This window comes from Ixodes scapularis, unplaced genomic scaffold (genome assembly GCF_016920785.2).
Source record: "Ixodes scapularis isolate PalLabHiFi unplaced genomic scaffold, ASM1692078v2 PGA_scaffold10__122_contigs__length_95168666, whole genome shotgun sequence".
In the NCBI taxonomy this organism is placed as follows: Eukaryota; Metazoa; Arthropoda; class Arachnida; order Ixodida; family Ixodidae; genus Ixodes; species Ixodes scapularis.
In genome coordinates this window covers 35,110,937-35,131,390 of record NW_024609836.1, presented here as the reverse complement: position 1 = coordinate 35,131,390, position 20,454 = coordinate 35,110,937, and the positions used below count along the sequence as shown (strand labels likewise).

The window sequence follows — 20,454 nt, the reverse complement described above, 5'->3', positions numbered from 1 at the left end:
AAATCAAGATAAAATGTCGGAAGGAATAGATCACTCTTATTTTTGGAATTTCACTGCGGAATTCCTCTTTCTGATTCCCTACTATAATCTTCCACTTGATTTATGCCTCAACAAAAAAAGATGGAGCTAATAAAGTTCGAACTCGATATCGTTGCATGATCCCTTTACTTCATAAGACGCGCGCGCAAGCGTTCCGCTCCGCCTGAAAGGGTTTCTTCTCCTAGAAAAGTCAAACGCTGTGGAGAAGCTACACAGTGAGAAAAGAGCTGGCACGCGTAACAATAAAAAAAAAATGAAAGACGCTTAAGTTTTCTGTAATGCCGAATTAGAGTGCAGCTCTCGAGGAGGAGGAGGGGAGGGTACAGAGAGGAGCGTATGCCCCTCCTCCTCCCCTTTTCCTCTCCTCCCCTTCCCTCGTTACCTCACTTGTGACCCTAGTGACCCTCGTGACGTCACGTGTGACGTCATTATGGGAAACGTCCCATAACGCAACGCGCGGTTACGCCGACGGCGACGGCGACGGCGACGCCGCTCAAGGCGGAAACGGGCGCCCAAAAGAGCTGCGATCTAAAACCTATACCCAAGTAGCAAATGAGGGAGCAATGTGCGACCCCCGCATGGGCAAATGAGGGAGCAACGTGGGCCCAAAGTGGGGTTTCTATGGTAGCCAGATGTATTGCAAACCTTGTGCTACTTCCGAAATTGGGAATACCACCAGTTAGTGCTGAATACAATATATGAGCGGTGATCAAAAGATGATATATGTATAGCTTTTTCCAAAGCTTTTGATTGCGTTTCTCACCACAAAATCTACTCAATCTTTTTTTTTTTTTAAGTTTTTAAAAACGAATAATTAGTAAGCTGGATTGCTGCCTACTTATCTGATCGAACTCAGAATGTCAAAATTAATGCTATATCGTTGACTCATATCCTTGTCACTTCGGGGGTACCCCAGGGATCAGTACTTCGTCCATTTTTGTCATCTTTAATAATAATATCTGAAAAGACATAAGTATCAATCAAGTTTTTTTCTTCTTTTTTCCAGATGATTTTTTTTTAAATACTACACCCCCCCCCCCCCCCCCCTAAGATCAAACAAATCTTAATAATGCTAGAATATGTCAGAACAGAAACAAGGACCCTAACTTATAAAACGATTCCTCTGCATTTTAGTCACGCTGTGAATGAAAGAAAAACATAATAATCTGAAGACCACTATAAATACCTCGGCACTACGTTTAATAAAAAAGTGACTTCAAGTCAATGTGTTGGCTAAATTGCGAAAAAGGCTAGATGTACACGTTTTACGCTTAGGCGTACCCTTAATTTTGCGGATACCGAGACAAAGACTATAGCATATAACATTAATTAGAAAACAAAAAAATGTGTGTGTGTGTGTTTACACAGCCTAGAACTTAGTCTGCCACTTGTCTCTCAGCTGTAGATGAGCAATTGAGCCAGTGCAGTACAACCGCTAGCCTGGGGTCTTTGGCGTGCACCAGGCAGTAGTGATACACGACCGCACGCCGGTACGATGCTCATCCAGATAAAAATGGGAAGGGGTGGGGATTGAACCCAGGATTACTGTGTTCTGCAGCGCAAGCTTTAGCTCCCCGTGCTCCGAGTTGGTGTGCGCTAGCCCACTCACCGAACTCACTCGGCCATCGATGCTGGAGTACGCTAACTCTCTTTCGCTTACTCACACGACAGACGGGTTGAGCAGACTTGAAGGCGTCCAAAATTAAGCTCTTAGGTTCATCTTCAACGCATTTAGGAACCGGCCCTCTGGGACGCACTCGCTTACGAACACCAATATAAAGACGTTGGAAGCTAGGGCAAGAATTATTACATTAAAATATTTGTATTCAATTTATCCACGGCAAGATTATATTCGCATTGAACAGTTTATGACTTTTTCATCGACCGGATTGGCAAGGATAACCATACCACATCAATTAGGCAATACAAATTTAAACACAGCGTTCTCAAATATTAATTTTTCCCTCGGGTAATTCAAGATTGGAATTTGCTGACAAATTGAATTGTCACGCTTTAATCACTCACCAGGTTTGATGATGCACTTCACCAGATATTCGTTTGGGTCGCATTTGGGGTATTTATATCTTGTGTCTCTCTTGTGAAAACTTTCACACCTGCCAAAGCTTTCAACTGAGAGCCGCAGTATCTATTAAGTAAATAAAATAGGTAACCCCAATTTGATGGTAAAATTGCGTAGAACCCGAATTCTTAAATAGGGTTGAGTTTAAACATTTATCTTTTGAATACGTCTGAAATAAGAAAATGTTACGATATGTAACTTGCTCTTACAAACGTTAGCAACATCGTTTCTACGTGTTCACGCACCGGGAAAAAGAGAGGAAGGCGCGAGACGGGAAAGCCACGCATGTTTGTCTATTTATCCCGCGGTGCACGCGGAACTGCAGTCCATCTCAAGAACACGCAGTTGCGAGATGTCGGAAACCAACGCGTTTAAAAAAGCGCTCGCCTAACTCGTGTGCACACGTGAATAATGCATTTCTGAAAACGGCACTCTTACGGCCTGTGTCTTCGATAGTTCCGCACGCGACTTGCTTCTCCGCCGCGCGCTGACGACGCGGTTGTTGCTTCGTCGGAGCACACCCGTGTAGCGCGGAAAAGGCACGCTTAATGGAGCAAGTAAGTCCGTGGGATATAATTAGGGTTGTGTGTTTTCGGACAACGCCTAGTGTGCACTAACCAGTCTGCTGCTCACGCTGAACGCGTTAACTTGTACAAATGACGCTCTTCCGACTATATACTCGATCTTTTTTGCGACACTAATACGGCGCAAAAATAAATTACGGTGTTCCAACCATGTTTTACCCAAGCCATGTACTTCTGTCTCTCTCTCTCTCTCTCTCTGTGCGGGGGGGGGGGGGGGGGGGGGGGTGAACTGGACACAACTCTTTGCACTATGCACTCCACAGCATGGATGCATGCGGGTCGAAAAGTCAAAATCATTTTGGAAATAGTAAATTTTTTTGTTTGTTTGTTTTTTCTCTTATTTTATTATTTTTGTACATGCTACTTTTATACGTAAAAAATAATTCAAAACAATATTCACACCCGAAGTTAGAAAGAAACCTGTCTTAGTGACTCGCGGTGCTCGAAAAATCCCAAGTTTACGCGAACATCCGCCATCATGGAGAGGCAGACGCTCAGGACAGCAGCACTTTCTATGTATCGCCGATTACACTTGTGATAGACAACACTAAGAAGCACGATTTTCGCGTTTGTAGCTGCCGAAGCAAGTGCGAGTTTCAAGAAACGCGGCTCAAACTTAAGCAGAGAACGTCAGCGGAGGAACCTTTACAGCGGCCTGCTAAGCCTAACCACGTAATGGCGATTGTTTCGACGCATTTGATGCTCCGTCTCTTCGTTCTACGGAGGATAAGATCGCTTCCTTCGAAAACAAATACAGACCACGGGACTATGGCTCTGCGAGTTCAGCGATGAGCGACATCGGCGCCCTGCCGATATTTGTGAGCGGTGCGATCTGCCCCACTTGTCACGAGTGCAGATTCACTACGCGTTCAGAAGTCGGCTGGGAAACGTAGAGGATTTTTATGGTCTCTCAAACTACACTTATAAGAGCAGGTGATCCGATTAGGTTCTTTGCTTCGACGTTTTTGCCGATACGTGCCGGATCACATGGAGAGGTGTAAGCGCAAAGCGAAGCGACAGCAAGAGCTCGGACGAGTTTGGCCGTCAACTTGAAATGCATCAACTTCTGCACTTCTGCGTGATTCTTAGCCTGCTGGAACCAATGCACCCCCCTTCACTAGCAAGAAATTTCACGCCGCTGCCGCGAAAACTGCCATCCTAAACCTCGTGAAGACTGAAATGCCAACGTGACAGGAACAGCTAATGTAGCTAATGTTCGACGGCACATGGTGCAAGAAGGACCAGAAAAGTCACTAATACAGTGTGAGACGACATATTGAATCTGACTGTTTGTTGAGCACCCTAATTATGTTCTGGCCGTATTTTATGTAATTGTAGACGATATTTGCAGAGTACATCTCTTAAACTTTCGAATTTTTTTTTTTTTTTTTTCAATTTTCAGCTTTGGGTTGTTTTTACAGTTTGTGCCGGTCACCTTTGGGTATAATCTTCCAAACATAATGAATTTATTTTCTATTATTCCGAGTATGCGCAGAGTTCCGCTATCTATTTGCAATGGCAGTATCTTAATTATGTCATTGCAAATTTTAACTAACTTTTTAAATTAATTGAAGAAGGCTTTATGACGTCTGTGATTTGCATCATTAAATTAAAAACTTGTACACAGCTTTCGGCTAGATACTGGCACTGTACACTTTATAGGGAGCATAATGAACTATTGCATCATGCTTGTTATTAAATATTTGGTGTACCTATATCTCCGCACAACAACAACAAAAATTTCTATGTAGTTGTTTCTGCGACTGTATATAAAACTATAGAAGCTACATTAAAACTAATAACTGTTTTAAACAGAGATCATAACACTTTATAAGTAGCTAAAGTTCCATTATTTCAGAGCAAATATAAAATTAAAAACACATCACCAGCCAACCGTTCATCACACAGGTGCGATGAACGTCACCGCCAGCAGGATCAATGGCTGTAACCGAAAACGACAGATGGCGACGTCGGTGCATCTACGCCGCGTGATGCTGCGCTTCCCTTAGCAACGGACGCAGTGCCACTTTGTAACCATACAACGTGCGAAAGCCGGTAGGCGGCGCGCTCATCTGTGTCAGTGCGTGTCATTTCATGCTAAAAATATATTATTTAAAAACGATGCAATTCTGTAATGTACAAATAAGATAAGAGATATGTCTACTACATTAAAATTCTGAATACAGTCGTATGTTAACTTTGGCTCCGTGTGTAATACTTCTGTAAATGTCGGGAGTAGATGCCCGGTCACCGCGAAACAAGTAAACGGGAATTCGTCTGCTATAAAAGGCGCTGAGGGTAATACCGCTTTCGCCCAGACGACCTCCGGTGGTCCGGGGTACGTGGCTTCAAACCCGTAGCTGACTGACGTCAGAGTGGTTCGATTCCACCTTCTGGGCGTACTACTCTTTTTAATGGCCATTTCTAGGGACAAAAAGACGAAAGTGCAAAGAGCATTTTTAATACTCTTTGGCCCCTTTCAAAATGCATTTTGCCTCTTACACTTTCAAGAGGCAATTTATCATATGTTGCCTCTTGCGCTTTTGCGGGAGAGGCAACACCTGATTGCAATATTTATTAACGTAAATGTCAGTTACGTCTGTAATCATATAAATCAATGAGCTCCCTCTTTTTTTATACTTTATAAGTAGAATTTTGTGTTTTCGGAGTTTATTGTTCGCTGCAAATTCAGGGTTTATCGAAGTTGATTTTTTTTTTAATTGCCAATTCTTAGAACTTTAGAGTTAAATTTTACTGCTTCAAATTTTCAAGATGAGAAATAAAAATAAATAATATCCGTACACACTAAATTTAAAAAAAAAAAATTCATCTGTAGAAAATTATATTTCTCCAGCTGTTTTGGGCATTGGTTCCCTTTCCATTAGCAATGCAAACCTTGCAAAGGTGTGCTTCAATTAACGCCAAACACAAAGTTTGGGCCTAAGTTCGCGGAGCATGCTGATTAAACTCATGCGACGACGGCGTCACGCGAGAATAGATGACAATCATCCAGTCCCAGTACGAGTTACCGGAAAAAATTAACCGATTAAAATTACACTGACTTTATTGGAAAATATACCTGATTACAGTAATCAATTACTACATCACAAAAGTAATTAGCAAGTTACTAGAAAGTGATAAATTATTTTTTGCGTTACCTTTTTATTTTTATTTTTCTTGCGAAATAAAAAATTCATACATATGTTCAAAGTAGTTACATTTTGTTTATTTTTGTCATTCACACCTTGTCAAGCTTCAACAGCAGTTGTCGTTCGTAGTTGCCGTCAGTCATCTTCCCACGTTTCCTGGTGAAGATAGCTGCCCCGACGCAGAAGACCCACCCTCTCGACGGATGCGCTTGAGGGAAGAGCGGTGTTGTACCGCACACAAAAATCTTTGCCTACCACTCAGTTCGTGGTTGCGCAGTGTTTCGACGAACACTTCCGAGTCCTCAAGGAAGCGAAGCGCTTATCGGTTGCGAGGCGCTGTCGGCAGCTCGACAGTCAAAGCGTCGCTGAGCGCGTTGAGATTCTAATCCTTTTGGTGTCTTGGTATATTTTTTTTGTTAGTGTTTAGGGCTTGAAAAAAAAACTGTCCAACGTTGGTGCAACATCGACGAGTCGACAGAGCGATTTTTTAATTGACCTCAATAATTTCAGCTTTTTCAGAAACATATCATTGATTGCTTCTAATTGATTGCAGAAAAAATAGTAATTGAATTACAGTGAACGTCACCGCAAAAAAAAAAAGTAATTGAAGCGCTAAAAAGTTACAATAAAATTAAATTTATTACAAGTAATCAGTTACTAGTAACTCGGTACGTACAAGTCAGCTTCAAACATCCAAACTCTCTCGGCGCTCAAATTCCAGCGAGATTGTGGAAGACAAAGTCGGAGCGTGCGCTATCGAAGCGCGCGAGTAATACCCTGGGGCCAGATGATTGAACGACTGCACTGATGACGTCACAACCGCGCGTCTTTGCACCCCTACGCACCCTTAGAGTCATTGGTAGTCTTACCCCCGTTATTCCACCTCCCCCGGTTTTTTCTCGCCATCCCCCGTCACCCTCTTGTCTCAGACACTTCTTTCGCCACTCTCAGTGACCCCGGTAGATGAGCTCCGCGTACAAGGAGCACAGCTCCATAATACCACAAAATTGAATCTTCGCCTCAATAATAATTCCTTCCCAAAGTTGGGCAACATCACTTTGTCGTCACCGATAACTTCCCCAAACGACGATATTGCGACGAGAAAGTTCAGAATATCCACAACCCCCGCCTAGGGACAATCTAGGCAACTTCGTTAAAATGAACTATACCAACTAGCCCATTCGTCAAAGGGGTTCAATAAGAAAATAGCGGTCAACGAAGCCCGCGAAGACATGGCGATGATCAGCGTCCGGCATCGAAACGGTCCTCATTTTCTCATTGATTTTTTTTGTTTTGATAATTGCAGTGACTAAAGCTGCATTTGGCCTTTTGGAGCCGGTTCTCTAGCAGGCAAAACATTGACTTGGAGCAGCCACTGACGCTTTTGGAGCAGATGCAAAGATCCGTTAGCTCATCACTTGAAAATGAAAAAAAAGTGATTACATAGTTAAATGAGTTCACTGTAATAATGACTAAGGCCTTCTCTCTGATACGGAATCATTTTTATTTTTGTAATAAAAGTAGAAAGCTCACGAAGGAACACAGAGCTCGACAATAACCCAGGTACTGCGGGTAAAAACAACACAAACCCTAAGATTTTATTTTTCATATGTGCAATTTTATTATTCTCCTGTAGTATTTATGTCGTTTTTACCCGCAGTCTTGGGGATTTTGTTATGCTTGAAATTCACCAGCTCGTTTGCATCCTGAAGTTCAGTTCATTAACAAAGAGCTTTCTTTCTTTAGAAATAAGGTAGGGTTCAGTCCCCACCCCTGCCCGTTTTGATAGGGATGAGCATCGTACCGGCGTGCGGTCTTGTATCACTACTGCGTGGTGCACGGTAAAGACCCCAGTTTAGCGGGTTGTACTGCACTGGCTAAATTGCTCATCTACAGCTGAGAGACAAGTCGCCCGCTGAGGCAGACTAAGTTCAGGTTGTATAAACATACTCACAGCCTTTTTTTCATATATATATATATATATATATATATGTGTGTGTGTGTGTGTGTGTGTGGTGTAGTGGTGTAGTGTAGTGGTGTAGTGTAGTGTGTTGTGTAGTGTAGTAGTGTAGTGGTGTAGTGGTTAGCACACCCGACCGGACATTGGGAGGCCCAGAGGTCAAATCCTGGCTCCGCCGTTTTTTGGCTTTCGGCGGGTTCCTGAAAACTTGGATTCTTTAATTCATTGGATTAAGTACGGTTCATTCCTCTGCACAAATTCGTTTATATCCTCGTCGGAGACCACGTACGATGGTGTGAAGTGGCCCGTGTTGTATATTCAATAACGTGGCTCTTGATTCTCGCAGATGATGATGATACCGTGTCTCTAAAGCTCATAAACAAAGAATACTACTACAGGTACACGGGGCGAGACAAACAGTTGGAGGATTTCTGGAGCACAAACGAGCACGTACCACGTGACACTAAGCGTCGTACCGCGTCCCACGCGGCGGCGTGTGTTTTCAGAACACCTCCGATTGGATACATTTCGTTTCTTGTGCATTAATAAGACAGGTAGGAAACGCCAGGAAGCCAAGGTGGAGTGGTGTAGTGGAGAAAGAAGAAGACGCCGTTCCAAACGGACGCTTTTCAATATTCTCTAAGGAAAACTCAACGGCCACAGGCCGGGGAACTGTTGAGGCTTCGCCCGGTACTAAGGGAACTATGACTGAAGAATACCGGACCGTCCTGCCACATTTGCCAACAGGAGAAATGGTGAAGAACAGCGTGGTGTTGCACTGCGACACCGGCGGACGCCCATACCGGGCGAAGATTTTGTACGACCGTTGCAACAGGCTGGAGTATTGTCGGAGTTGGCGGGTCTCGGAGCCTATCAGATGGGCCACGTGTGGCTCCTCAAGTTGAAAACGCCAGAGGCCAAGGAGAAGCTGCTGCAAGCCGGTGAAATCCAGGTGAAGGGGCGTCGCTGCCTAGCGATTGACCCATATCGGAGAGAGGTCAGGGTGAAGCTGCATTGGGTGACCTTTGACGTGCCCGTCGACACTGTCCGCCGCGCTTTCGAACCGTACGGCGAGGTAAAGAGCGTTGTTCGTGAGATGTGGAAAGTAGACGGACTCGTGGGCGTCGAGTCTACAACGCTGTCCGTCGTCCTAACTCTCCGCCAGGACCTAACACTGGAGAGCCTGCCACACCAGCTTCGATTCTACGGGGGCACGGTCCTGGTAGTGGTTCCGGGGCGTGCGCCCGTTCGCCTACGTTGCCGACGCATTGGGCACATACGGCGTGAGTGTAGGGCGCCTTGGTGCTCAGAGTGTCGTGGTTTCGGGCACGAAAGCACGGACTGCACCCGCAGGTATGCCCGGGCTGTGGCAGTGCACAACGATGGTGGCGGCGTCAACGAGGAACTGATGGACGAGGTCGAGGCCGAGGAAGCTGCAAGCGTGGCCGGGGATGCGAAGAGTGAAGGTGCACACGGTAGCAACAGTCAAGCACCTACTGAGGCACCGAATACCACGGATGAAGAACGGCAAGGAAAGTCGGAGGCTGAGCAGACTTCTTCGACGACGCAAAGTAGCGAAGACAGGACTGTGCCTGGATCTGATACAACCAAAACCTCCGAGGGCGAGAAACACGGCAACGACATGGACTTCAACCCGGCGATGATTAAGCGAAGACACGAAGGGGCAGATGCGGCTGTGGCTGGACCAGGTGAGCAGCCTCGGCAGAGCTCGCAACAAGAGGGGGACGACGTCAAGAACAAGAAAAGTCGCGGGGGGTCACCAAGGCGGTCATCGTCCTTGTCTCAAGGCAGCCCGCCGCCCCAGTAACTGTTTGTTATTGAGGCATGATATGCTCTTTGTGCGCACACGCAAATGACCACACCAGTCCTTGAAAAGCCATTGCGTGTAGGCATGTTGAATGTTCGAGGTCTAAGTGATAGGCGTAAGCAGTATCAGCTGAATCGCCTGTTTATTGACCAAGAGCTAGACATAGTTGCAATACAAGAGACAAAGGTGGAGAGCGACGAGCGCACTCAGAGCATGTTACGACCCTTTACATCGCGGTACAACGTTTGTGTAAGTCATGCAGTAGGAACTTCCGGAGGTTGCTGTTTGTTCTTAAAGGATTCAATAGGTATAACTGTAGAGTCTGTCGTCACATGTCTAACGGGTAAGCTTGTGATTTGTGATTTCACATACTATTCAACACACTGGCGTGTTATTTGTCTCTACGCGCCGACGTCTGCAGTGGACCGCAAAATCTTCTTTGAATTTGTCCGTGGCTACTGTATGTGCGAACGTAATGTTATTTTACTAGGAGATTTCAATTGTGTCTGTTCAGCAAAAGATAAGACCGGAGTGACCCCGTACAGAGATGCTGGCACGTTGGTATTGAACGACATCGTCAGCGAGGCAGGTCTTTATGACGTAGCGGAATGCATCGGTCACGTGGGAACTGTTCAGTACACTCATTTCCAAGGAATCAGCCATGCTCGGTTAGACAGAGTTTACATATCATTAGAACAAGTGCCAGTCTGCAACGAATATCAAGTAGTTCCGGTATCGTTCAGTGACCACTGCTTAGTTTCTTTTGTTTTGGGAAGCACGCATAGGCGACCAAAGTTTTCCTGGGAACTATGGAAGTTGAACTGTCGACTCCTAGACGACGAAGGGTTTACGAAATTGGTACGAGGCCTCTTAAACAAGTTAGAAGAAGTTTCAAGCAACTACGCAGCAGAATGGGAGGGTTTTAAAGAAGAGTTTAAAATGATAGCCATAGAAAAAGCCTGTGCTGTAAAGGCACTTCAGAGACATGAGGAGGCGATCCTGCGCAGAAACTTTCAAACGCTCATCAGAGAAGAAAGTAAGTCACCGGGCGAATTCAAAAACGATATACGTGAATTGAAGGAAAAAATGGAAGTCCTTGATCAAGAGCGTTATCACGGAGCTCTTATCAGAGCACGAGCAGAAAAGTTCGCTGTAGGGGAATTTCCGACAAAAAAGGCGTTGGGCATGGAAAAACGTTATGCACGAAAGAACACTATCAGCGAAATCGAAAAAGATGGAAAGATTATGAAGGACCAAACAGATATTGAACAAGCGTTTTTTGAGTATTATTCAAACTTGTTCGCGCACAGCCCAGTGAAAGTGACAGAATTTATGGAGGAGTTCTTAGTGCTTTTGCCGAAGCTAAATGAGGAGACAAAGGAATTTCTTGAGATGCCGATCACCGTAACAGAAATAGTGAAAGCGATAGACGAATTGAGCCCTGGAAAAACACCTGGACCCGACGGAATTAGTGCAGCTTTCTATAAGACCTTCAGAGATGAAGTTGCGCCAGTGCTACACAATGTCTTTAACGAGGCCTATGAAGGAAAAAAACTACCACCCTCCTTTGTGAGGTCTCACACAGTGTTAATACCCAAGACCAAAGATATTGTCAAATTGCGTTCGGTTACATCCTATAGGCCAATCAGCTTAACAAACGTAGACTACAAAGTACTAATGAAGATTTTGGCACGACGGCTTCAAGGAGTAATAAGAGAAATAGTTGGTTCACACCAAACGTGTGGAATAAAAGGAAGATCGATAACAACAAACATTCACACCACTCGAAGTGTACTAGAATGCTGTGACGCAACGAATGATAAAATTGCAATGCTCCAGATTGACTTGGAAAAAGCATTCGATCGTGTGTCACATGAGGTTTTGATGGCGATAATGGAACATGTAAACGTAGGCTCCGTAATTATAGAGGGTGTTCGTATGGCGTACGAGGGGTGCACGACAAGCCTGGTTGTAAACAAGTCAGTTTGTAAACGTATCGGCGTCCTCCGGTCCGTGCGACAGGGTTGCCCTCTGTCCCCGCTTTTGTTTTGCATATACATAGAGTCTTTCTGCTTGAGCGTAGTTAAAAGCAGCGTCATTCGTGGCTTTAAGCTACATGCTTCCGAGGTGCGAGTACTGGCCTACGCAGACGATATCGCGTTGTTCTGTGCAAACAGAGAAAGCGTACGAGAGGTGATAGCACTAGTAAAACGTTTTTGCAATAGAAGTGGTAGTGCCGTAAACTGGGAAAAGTGCATAGGTTTTTGGCATGGGGAGTGGGACGTGAAGCCCAGTGTGTTTGAAAACGTCAAATGGGTCTCGTCTCCGGTAAAGTATTTAGGAGTCCCCCTGGAAAACTATCGGGACAGCGACCCTTTTTGGAGGACCCAGGTAGTCGAATTGCAAGGAAAAGCTGAGAAGTGGAGAGGAAGGGATCTCTCGGTATTTGCCCGATCCACTGTTTGCAATGTGTTCCTAATCAGTAAATTGTGGTATGTGCTTCAGGTTTTACATTGTTCCAGGGTGAATATCCAAAAAATGCATCGGGTGTTTGCGGTCTTCATTTGGGGCTCTTCCTATGAGCGCACGAGCCGGACTAGTCTTTTTCGCAGTGTGAGTGATGGAGGCCTGGCGCTATCTCATTTGTTTTTAAAGCAGCTGGTAAATCGTTTCCTTTTCTTACGTAAAGTCAAGGACCCGTTTTTGAGCACAGTTTGTCAAGTGCGATTGTGTAATGTTCTGCCTGAGTTCATAGTATCGTCAGAGTATGGATATGGTGGGTGTATTTTCGGTTATATGCGCGAAGTGGTGGGAGCGTACAAATTCCTAAGAGCACACTTTTCGTTGGAATATCTGAGTGAAGTCACTAGGAAAAAGCTGTACCAGGACCTTGTTGACGTTACCCTGCCGGTTCCACTGTATAGAGCTCTGTATTCTACAGGTTCGGGACAGGATGTCCTGAAACGCGTTAAGAAAATGTCCGTCCCAGCGTGCATCAAAACCTTTTTTTTTTTCAAGTTGCACACCGGTACTCTGCCTGTTAAAACGTGGATGGTGGAGAGGGGTATGTTTGTCGCGTGGGGTGACCACTGTTTTTTGTGTAAGAAACCTGAGTCAGTTGAACACGTCTTCTTGGACTGTTGGGACGCTATATTTTTCTGGGATGTGTTGCAGCGTACTCTAAAAAAGGAGTTTCCTCTGGATTCCCATGGCATACGGTTCCTAGCAGTCGAAAACGAGAATTGTGTGCCTTTCGATCTTTTCATGTTGCTCGGCCTTCACAGCATATGGAGATGCCGCATGGCTGTTCGCCATGCAGATGTTGACACAAGGCCTGTGGAATATTTTTCCGAGTCCATCCGTTATATTGTCGAAGTTTGGAAGGTTCGATCAAATGTCCCGGAGTGGTTACCAACAATGGAAAAACTGTTAAATGTAAATTTTTTTTAACCATGCCACGTCAGTCGGTAAGTGATTGACGGCATTTTTACAGCACTGTACTTATTGGCTGCACAATGTCAATGTCGGCAATAAAAAAAAAAAAAAAAAAGTGGAGTGGTGTAGTGGTTAGCACACCCGACCGGACATTGGGAGGCCCAGAGTTCAAATCCTGGCTCCGCCAATTTTTGGTTTTCGGCGGGTTCCTGAAAACTTGGATTCTTTAATTCATTGGATTAAGTACGGTTCATTCATCTGCACATATTCGTTTATATCCCCCTCGGAGACCACGTACGATGACGTGAAGTGCCCGTGTTGTATATTCAATAACGTGGCTCTTGATTCTCGCAGATGATGTTGATACCGTGTCTCTAAAAAAGTTAATAAACAAAGAATACTACATGTACACGGGGCGAGACAAACAGTGGGAGGATTTCTGGAGCACAAACGAGCACGTACCACGTGACACTAAGCGTCGTACCGCGTTCCACGCGGCGGCGTGTGTTTCCAGAACACCTCCGATTGGACACATTTCGTTTCTTGTGCATTAATAAGACAGGTAGGAAACGCCAGAAAGCTAAGGTGGAGTGGTGTAGTGGTTAGCACACCCGACCGGACATTGGGAGGCCCAGAGTTCAAATCCTGGCTCCGCCAATTTTTGGCTTTCGGCGGGTTCCTGAAAACTTGGATTCTTTAATTCATTGGATTAAGTACGGTTCATTCATCTGCACATATTCGTTTATATCCCCCTCGGAGACCACGTACGATGACGTGAAGTGCCCGTGTTGTATATTCAATAACGTGGCTCTTGATTCTCGCAGATGATGATGATACCGTGTCTCTAAAAAAGCTCATAAACAAAGAATACTACATGTACACGGGGCGAGACAAACAGTGGGAGGATTTCTGGAGCACAAACGAGCACGTACCACGTGACACTAAGCGTCGTACCGCGTTCCACACGGCGGCGTGTGTTTCCAGAACACCTCCGATTGGACACATTTCGTTTCTTGTGCATTAATAAGACAGGTAGGAAACGCCAGAAAGCTAAGGTGGAGTGGTGTAGTGGTTAGCACACCCGACCGGACATTGGGAGGCCCAGAGTTCAAATCCTGGCTCCGCCAATTTTTGGCTTTCGGCGGGTTCCTGAAAACTTGGATTCTTTAATTCATTGGATTAAGTACGGTTCATTCATCTGCACATATTCGTTTATATCCCCCTCGGAGACCACGTACGATGACGTGAAGTGCCCGTGTTGTATATTCAATAACGTGGCTCTTGATTCTCGCAGATGATGATGATACCGTGTCTCTAAAAAAGCTCATAAACAAAGAATACTACATGTACACGGGGCGAGACAAACAGTGGGAGGATTTCTGGAGCACAAACGAGCACGTACCACGTGACACTAAGCGTCGTACCGCGTTCCACACGGCGGCGTGTGTTTCCAGAACACCTCCGATTGGACACATTTCGTTTCTTGTGCATTAATAAGACAGGTAGGAAACGCCAGAAAGCTAAGGTGGAGTGGTGTAGTGGTTAGCACACCCGACCGGACATTGGGAGGCCCAGAGTTCAAATCCTGGCTCCGCCAATTTTTGGCTTTCGGCGGGTTCCTGAAAAGCTTGGATTCTTTAATTCATTGGATTAAGTACGGTTTATTCATCTGCACATATTCGTTTATATATATATATAATTTATATTTAGAATATTTCTCATAATTACCGGAAAAAAAGTTCCTCAAGATGGCCTAAAATGCACGGGGAGTATAGGACTTACCCTGTGCCCTTAAGTAGAAAGACATATTGTGCTAACTTCAAGAGATATACAGATATGCGCCGTATGCAATAGTAATAGGAAAACGGCAGTATAACACATGGCTTTGAAGTGCACATGGTTTCGTCCTGCGAAACTAAAGGGTAAGGAATCTGGCTGAAGCGCTAAGTTTTGCCGGGGAGGATGAAAAAAAAAGGGGAACAAACTATTACAAACACAAAAAGGAGGCTCGAAGATAAATGGAAAAAGTCTTGAGAAGCGTGATAATCCAGAAAACTTGAGGGGTAAATAATTTAATGGGAAACAAAAAACTTACAGCAAAATGTAAAGCAGAGTGCTGCAAATGGTTTCTCGTGGCACAGGCTACTGCCCGGTACAAGGGGTATAGTCTATAGACAACATAGTCCTTCCAATCATCCATCCTATAATAGAAGACGTACTGTTGCTGGAAGTGGTCTGGTCGTCTTCACACTGCCTCGCAAAAAGAAAGGGGAATGAAGCGGACGCCGCTGAAAGAAAGCGGCATCCCCCCGAGGCTCAACGCGTTCATTGTGCTAACGAGTCACATGAAAAGAGAGAACGTTGTTTGGACAGGGACGAAGAAGGAAGGTGGAGTCGTTTTTCTACAATTAGAGGCCGAGTTATGGAACGAGGTTTGTCTTAATATAATCGACAGAACATTCTTTTCACAGACGAAACGTCAAAATGCGGCAACCGCAGAAACGCAACCCCTTTTTTTTAACTCAGAATGTCTTTTTGCGGTACATTTCATAAGAAACGAGTTACCCTCGTGTGAAACGTATAAGCGTTGCATGCAGAGATAAACGCACTGCGTACGTAGCGGATAGAAGGCTTTCAAAAATATCGAAGACATAGCTTGTCAAACGTAATCATACACAATTATAACTGGGAAGATTGAGTCTTAAGAAGAGATACTTACTAAGCGAAGCAGCAGTAATTATATCCTTGACCGTACGATCCGCAGACCGACGTCTTTGCTCTGCGCCACTAGAAGGAGGTAAAAAGGAGCGCAAGCAGCTGTATTAAGTTCTTTTTTTTAACTCAGGGTAATCTGAAGTAAAGTCTCTGAATCGTGGGAAAGTAACGCCAAGGTCTCCCCTGGGCTCGCCATTTTGGACCATGGAGTGAGCAATTTCTCTCACGAGGAACAACATAATTGTAAGATATTAGTGGAGATAAGCATATTGATAAGTTGGTTGAATATGCTAAAAAACTCATATTGGCTGAAAACGCTTTCGGCCCCATGACGCTGTACATCTCTTTTGTGGCGCGGCTGATTTGGTAACGACTTTTTGGAAGCCTCGCAGATTTAAATGTACCGAAATGGCGATTGCCATGGCAACAAGTAACAATGAGCAAATTACCTTGCGTGGTTTTGGTTGTCTGTATGTTAGTATGTTTTGGGTGTATCTCAGACATGTAGACAAGGGGGGGGGGGGGGGGGGAGCGCATCCGGGAAGCGAAAGAAAAGGCGTTTAGCTACTCGCACTACGTCGTAAGAGGTTACTGTTGATCTGTTACAGACTGTGCAGTCACAGTTCCTTACCTGAATAGATGGTAATTAAAACGTGCGCCAACAACATGTTAATATTACAAGCAGGCACGTAGCTAGGGGGGCGGGGGGGGCATGTGACCCGGCCCCCCCCCCCCCCCAAATCTTCCATTTTGCTGGGACCTCCTCTCCCCCTTCCCCTCATACAGTATTTTGTCATGGGCGCCCCACCCCCCCCCCCCCCCCCCCGCCCCCCCCCCGAGACAAAATCCTGGCTACGTGCCTGGTGTATGTACATTAGCATCTGTTTTGTCGTCTGCTATTCTCCGCGCACCCCTTCGCTCAGACTGCGGCGCAAGCAGCGAGCGCCTCGAACCAGCCATACGTCGATTCTTCGCCACGCTATGATGCTCTCGCCCACATCCTCGCCAGGAGAGCCGGATCACGTGATGAAAGGGAGGCTTTTGATTGGTCCGGCGAGAGCGTGACTCTCACCGCAGTCTCAGCCTAGCGTTGAACGGAGTATAACCGGTGGGGAAGGCAATGGCGCTACACTCTCAGGATCTAGTGACTGTAGCCCCTGGGCCCGTTTGCTCGAAACGGGTTAACTTTAACCGCGGCAAAAAGTTAACCGCCCTTCCCTACGAAGTACGTACGAGTGCCTAGCCACGTTTGACGAGGGCTGGGTGTGTGATACCCCTTTGTTTTATAGTGCTCTTGTAGGTCGTGTCAATTAGAGCGAACATAAGTGGATTTCGTGGAAAGGTTTCCCAAAAGGAGGGACCCCCCAAGAACGCGCGCAGCCGGCTTTCCCGACACAGCGCGAAATACAGTTAGGATTCTTTTTTTTTTTTTTTGCTTGTGGTACAGATAATGGATATGGTAAAACTAAATCAACCTTTGATTGGAAAATTGTTCAATGTTTCACTGTTTGAAGCGAAGACAAGCCTCGTTGAAATTTTCTTCCAAGTTCGAAAGAGGACGACGAAGTTCGATGCCAGAGACAACAAGGAAGAAGTGAGCAGTGAGAGGCGGGCAGCACACCGGCAGCTTGGTTGGCCAGCGTGTAAACACTGTATAAAAACCTTCTTTAAAAAAGAAAATCGTATGCTTCAACTCCAGTTAAAAAACCTTCAGCCTATCCAGTTCGGTGAAGAAGGGAGACCATGCGAAGCTGTACTATGGTGGGAATAAAGTAATGGGCGGCCACGATTCGGCAAGCCAGAGTGAAAAGGCTGGAGAGATTTCCGCGCATCTATGAGTAACAGCGGCAGCCAGGCAACCCGCAATCCGGTTGTCTCGTTGCCGCCGTCACTCATAGATGGCGGTAGGTGTCCAGAGTTTAGTGTCATCATTTGTTGTCTGACAGACATGATACTGGGGAAACTTTCCCTTAACAGCTCAGCTCTAAAAATACCTATTGCTAAATTGCCCAGGCATCAAGGAGAATGCTGGGAATGTAATTCTACGCGGCACACGCGCTGGACTCCCCATATAAAAGGTTCGAAGCAAATAATTCAAATTGGGCTTTGACGAACGCGCGTGCAAGGAGAAATGTGTTTTAGTCTTTTATTTAGAATAGTTACTACTGCAGACGTCAGCACGGGTAGCACGTGTAACTACACTCGTAGCATGGTCGCTGTTGCTTGGATAATTTAGCAAAACGTCTATTGACGCGCGGTCTGGTTCTACGATCCACTACGATTCCAAGGACAATTCCATGTCGACAATTAACGCGTCCCTTTAGGTTTCGGAAGGGCCAGAATCGAAAGACTATCTAAAAAATGGGGCCAGAATATTGCACACACTTTGCGATTTAAGTAAGGTAAGGCAAAGCAAAAGCCTCTTGCACCATTCATTGCTGACCAACGTGTCCGATATTGCAGCGACTGCAACATAGTAGTTTCCAAAGCGAGCGACGCTCGCTGGCAGGGGCAGCGCCATATTTCCCCGCCGTCCCTACTCTGCCGGTCACGCGACCTAAAGCTTAGGTAAATGTGGTTAACTTTCTTCCACGGTTAAAGTTAACCTGCTTCGAGCAAATGGGCCTTGGTATCCTAGAAGACCGCCAGCGCGCGCATCTGACTCTCGAATGTGAAAGTGTAGCTCCTCATTATAATTCGATGACGTTACTGGGCGCATCCTTACGCACCCATGAATAGCACAACGACCGCATGACGTCATGACTTCGCAGATAAGCTAGTAGATAACGTAGCAGGAACGATAAATAATAATAATAATAATAATAATAATAATAATAATAATAATAATAATAATAATCATCATAATAATAATAATAACTTTATTTACATCAAATGATGGGGGGCCCAAAGGAAAAAAGCTGCAGTAGGCAGCGTGACTGGACCTCGGGCCCCTTACATTGGTCAGCAACAAGCAGGCGAAAAAAAAAATACGAAAAAGGCAAAGTATATAGTGAGACCGTTGCACATCCAAGGTTGACATTTCTACAAACCAAGGTTCACCCAGGTACAAAACATAGAATGAAAGCGAAAATCACGTACAAAAATATAAGCGCAGGTCTTTTAAAGTTAAACTATCAAAGTCAATATTATCAGTGCTAAAACTATTTAGTAAATGTGGGAGTGTGAAATTTAACATTTGAAAGCCATAATTTGTTAATTGAGTGACCGTCCTCCATTTCTCTGGGTTGCGGGTGGAATAATGTGGGCAAATTTCCCTTAACGACGCAAGTCTTTTCAGAAAACACAATCCCCTTTTCTTTTCACATTTAAAACTTGTAGCGAGTCTGTACTGATATAATTTAGAAACGTTAATTATTTTACAAGTCTTAAATCAATAGGCAGAATGAAAGTTATATGGAACATTACATATTCCTCTCAATATTTTTTTCTGCAGCAAAAACAGTTTTTCTATATTAGTCATTGTGGATGTGCCCCAAACTAGAAGACAATACGATAAATGGGAATAGAATAGTGATTTATAGAGCAACAATTTAACGTTCGTCGGTAAAACAGATCGGTAGCGATTTACGATTCCAACTACCCGAGCAAGCTTTGGAACAATATAGTTTATATGATTATCCCAGCTCATTGTCTCACTAAAAAACACTCCAAGTGTTTTGAAACAACTAACGATTTCGATGGGAGACGAGTCAAAGCGGAGAACCTTCGATATAACCAGAGACCTATTTTTTGGTCGAAATATGACGGCTTTCGTCTTATTAATAATATAATCAGTGAGTTGGTATCCCCCCAGCCTTTTATATTTAATAGAGTAAAGTTCGCCATATCAATTAATTTGTCACAGGTTTCGCCAGAAAAAAAATGGTAGTGTCATCGGCATAAATTAGAAATTTCGCCTTAGTGTTTACGTTGATTATGTCATTAATGTATAAATTAAAAAGAAATGCTCCCAATATGCTTCCTTGTGGAACGCCTGACGTAATAGATCTTACAGTGGAAGAATGACCGTTTATGTTAACATATTGCTGACGATGTCGTAGGTACGATGTTAAAAGCTGTAGGGCATGTCCACGAATGCCATAAATTTCAAGCTTTTTGAATAATACTTCGTGACTTAAATGTAAACATTTTCGTCGGACATCCGTCTGGTTAGGAATGATTAATAAATCTTCAACTTAGAAACTCTAACCAAGCTTTATTAAAAAGCAAAAATCCCGACGTTTCGGAACCAACTCGGTCCCTTGATCACGGGTGTCTGTTTTTGTCCCGCGGAATGGCCTGCCCACGAACCCGAACACCCCCGGGTGTTTTCCGGATTATCCCTCTTAACCCCGAAACGTAGCTGCTGGGAAGGGTCCCCGTCGACCGGTTTATGTTGCCACGTGTGCACTGAATGTGCCACGACTCCAACAGTAGGCGCCTCCGCCAGTTTTTCTCCGTTCCGAGGATGGAGCTGTTGTCAAGGTCGAGGGAGTGGTTCGTCTTCTCGACGTGTTCGGCCAGCGCGCTTCCCTCCACATTTTTCTTCGCGATGTCGTAGCGGTGGCGCCGCAAGCGCTCTGGATAGTTTTTCGTTTCCCCAACGTACGACGCGGGGCAGTCACCGCAGGGAATTTTATAAACCAGTCCCTGTGCCCTCTCCC

The 20,454-nt window shown here is 45.0% G+C and overlaps 1 non-coding gene across 1 annotated transcript; it reads left to right on the top strand.

The window, feature by feature from the left end:
• Nucleotides 1–5,015: 5,015 nt before the first annotated feature.
• On the top strand, nucleotides 5,016–5,103 carry Trnastop-uca. Its single transcript has one exon. It is a non-coding gene; the product is annotated as a tRNA-Sec (tRNA).
• Nucleotides 5,104–20,454: the final 15,351 nt, after the last annotated feature.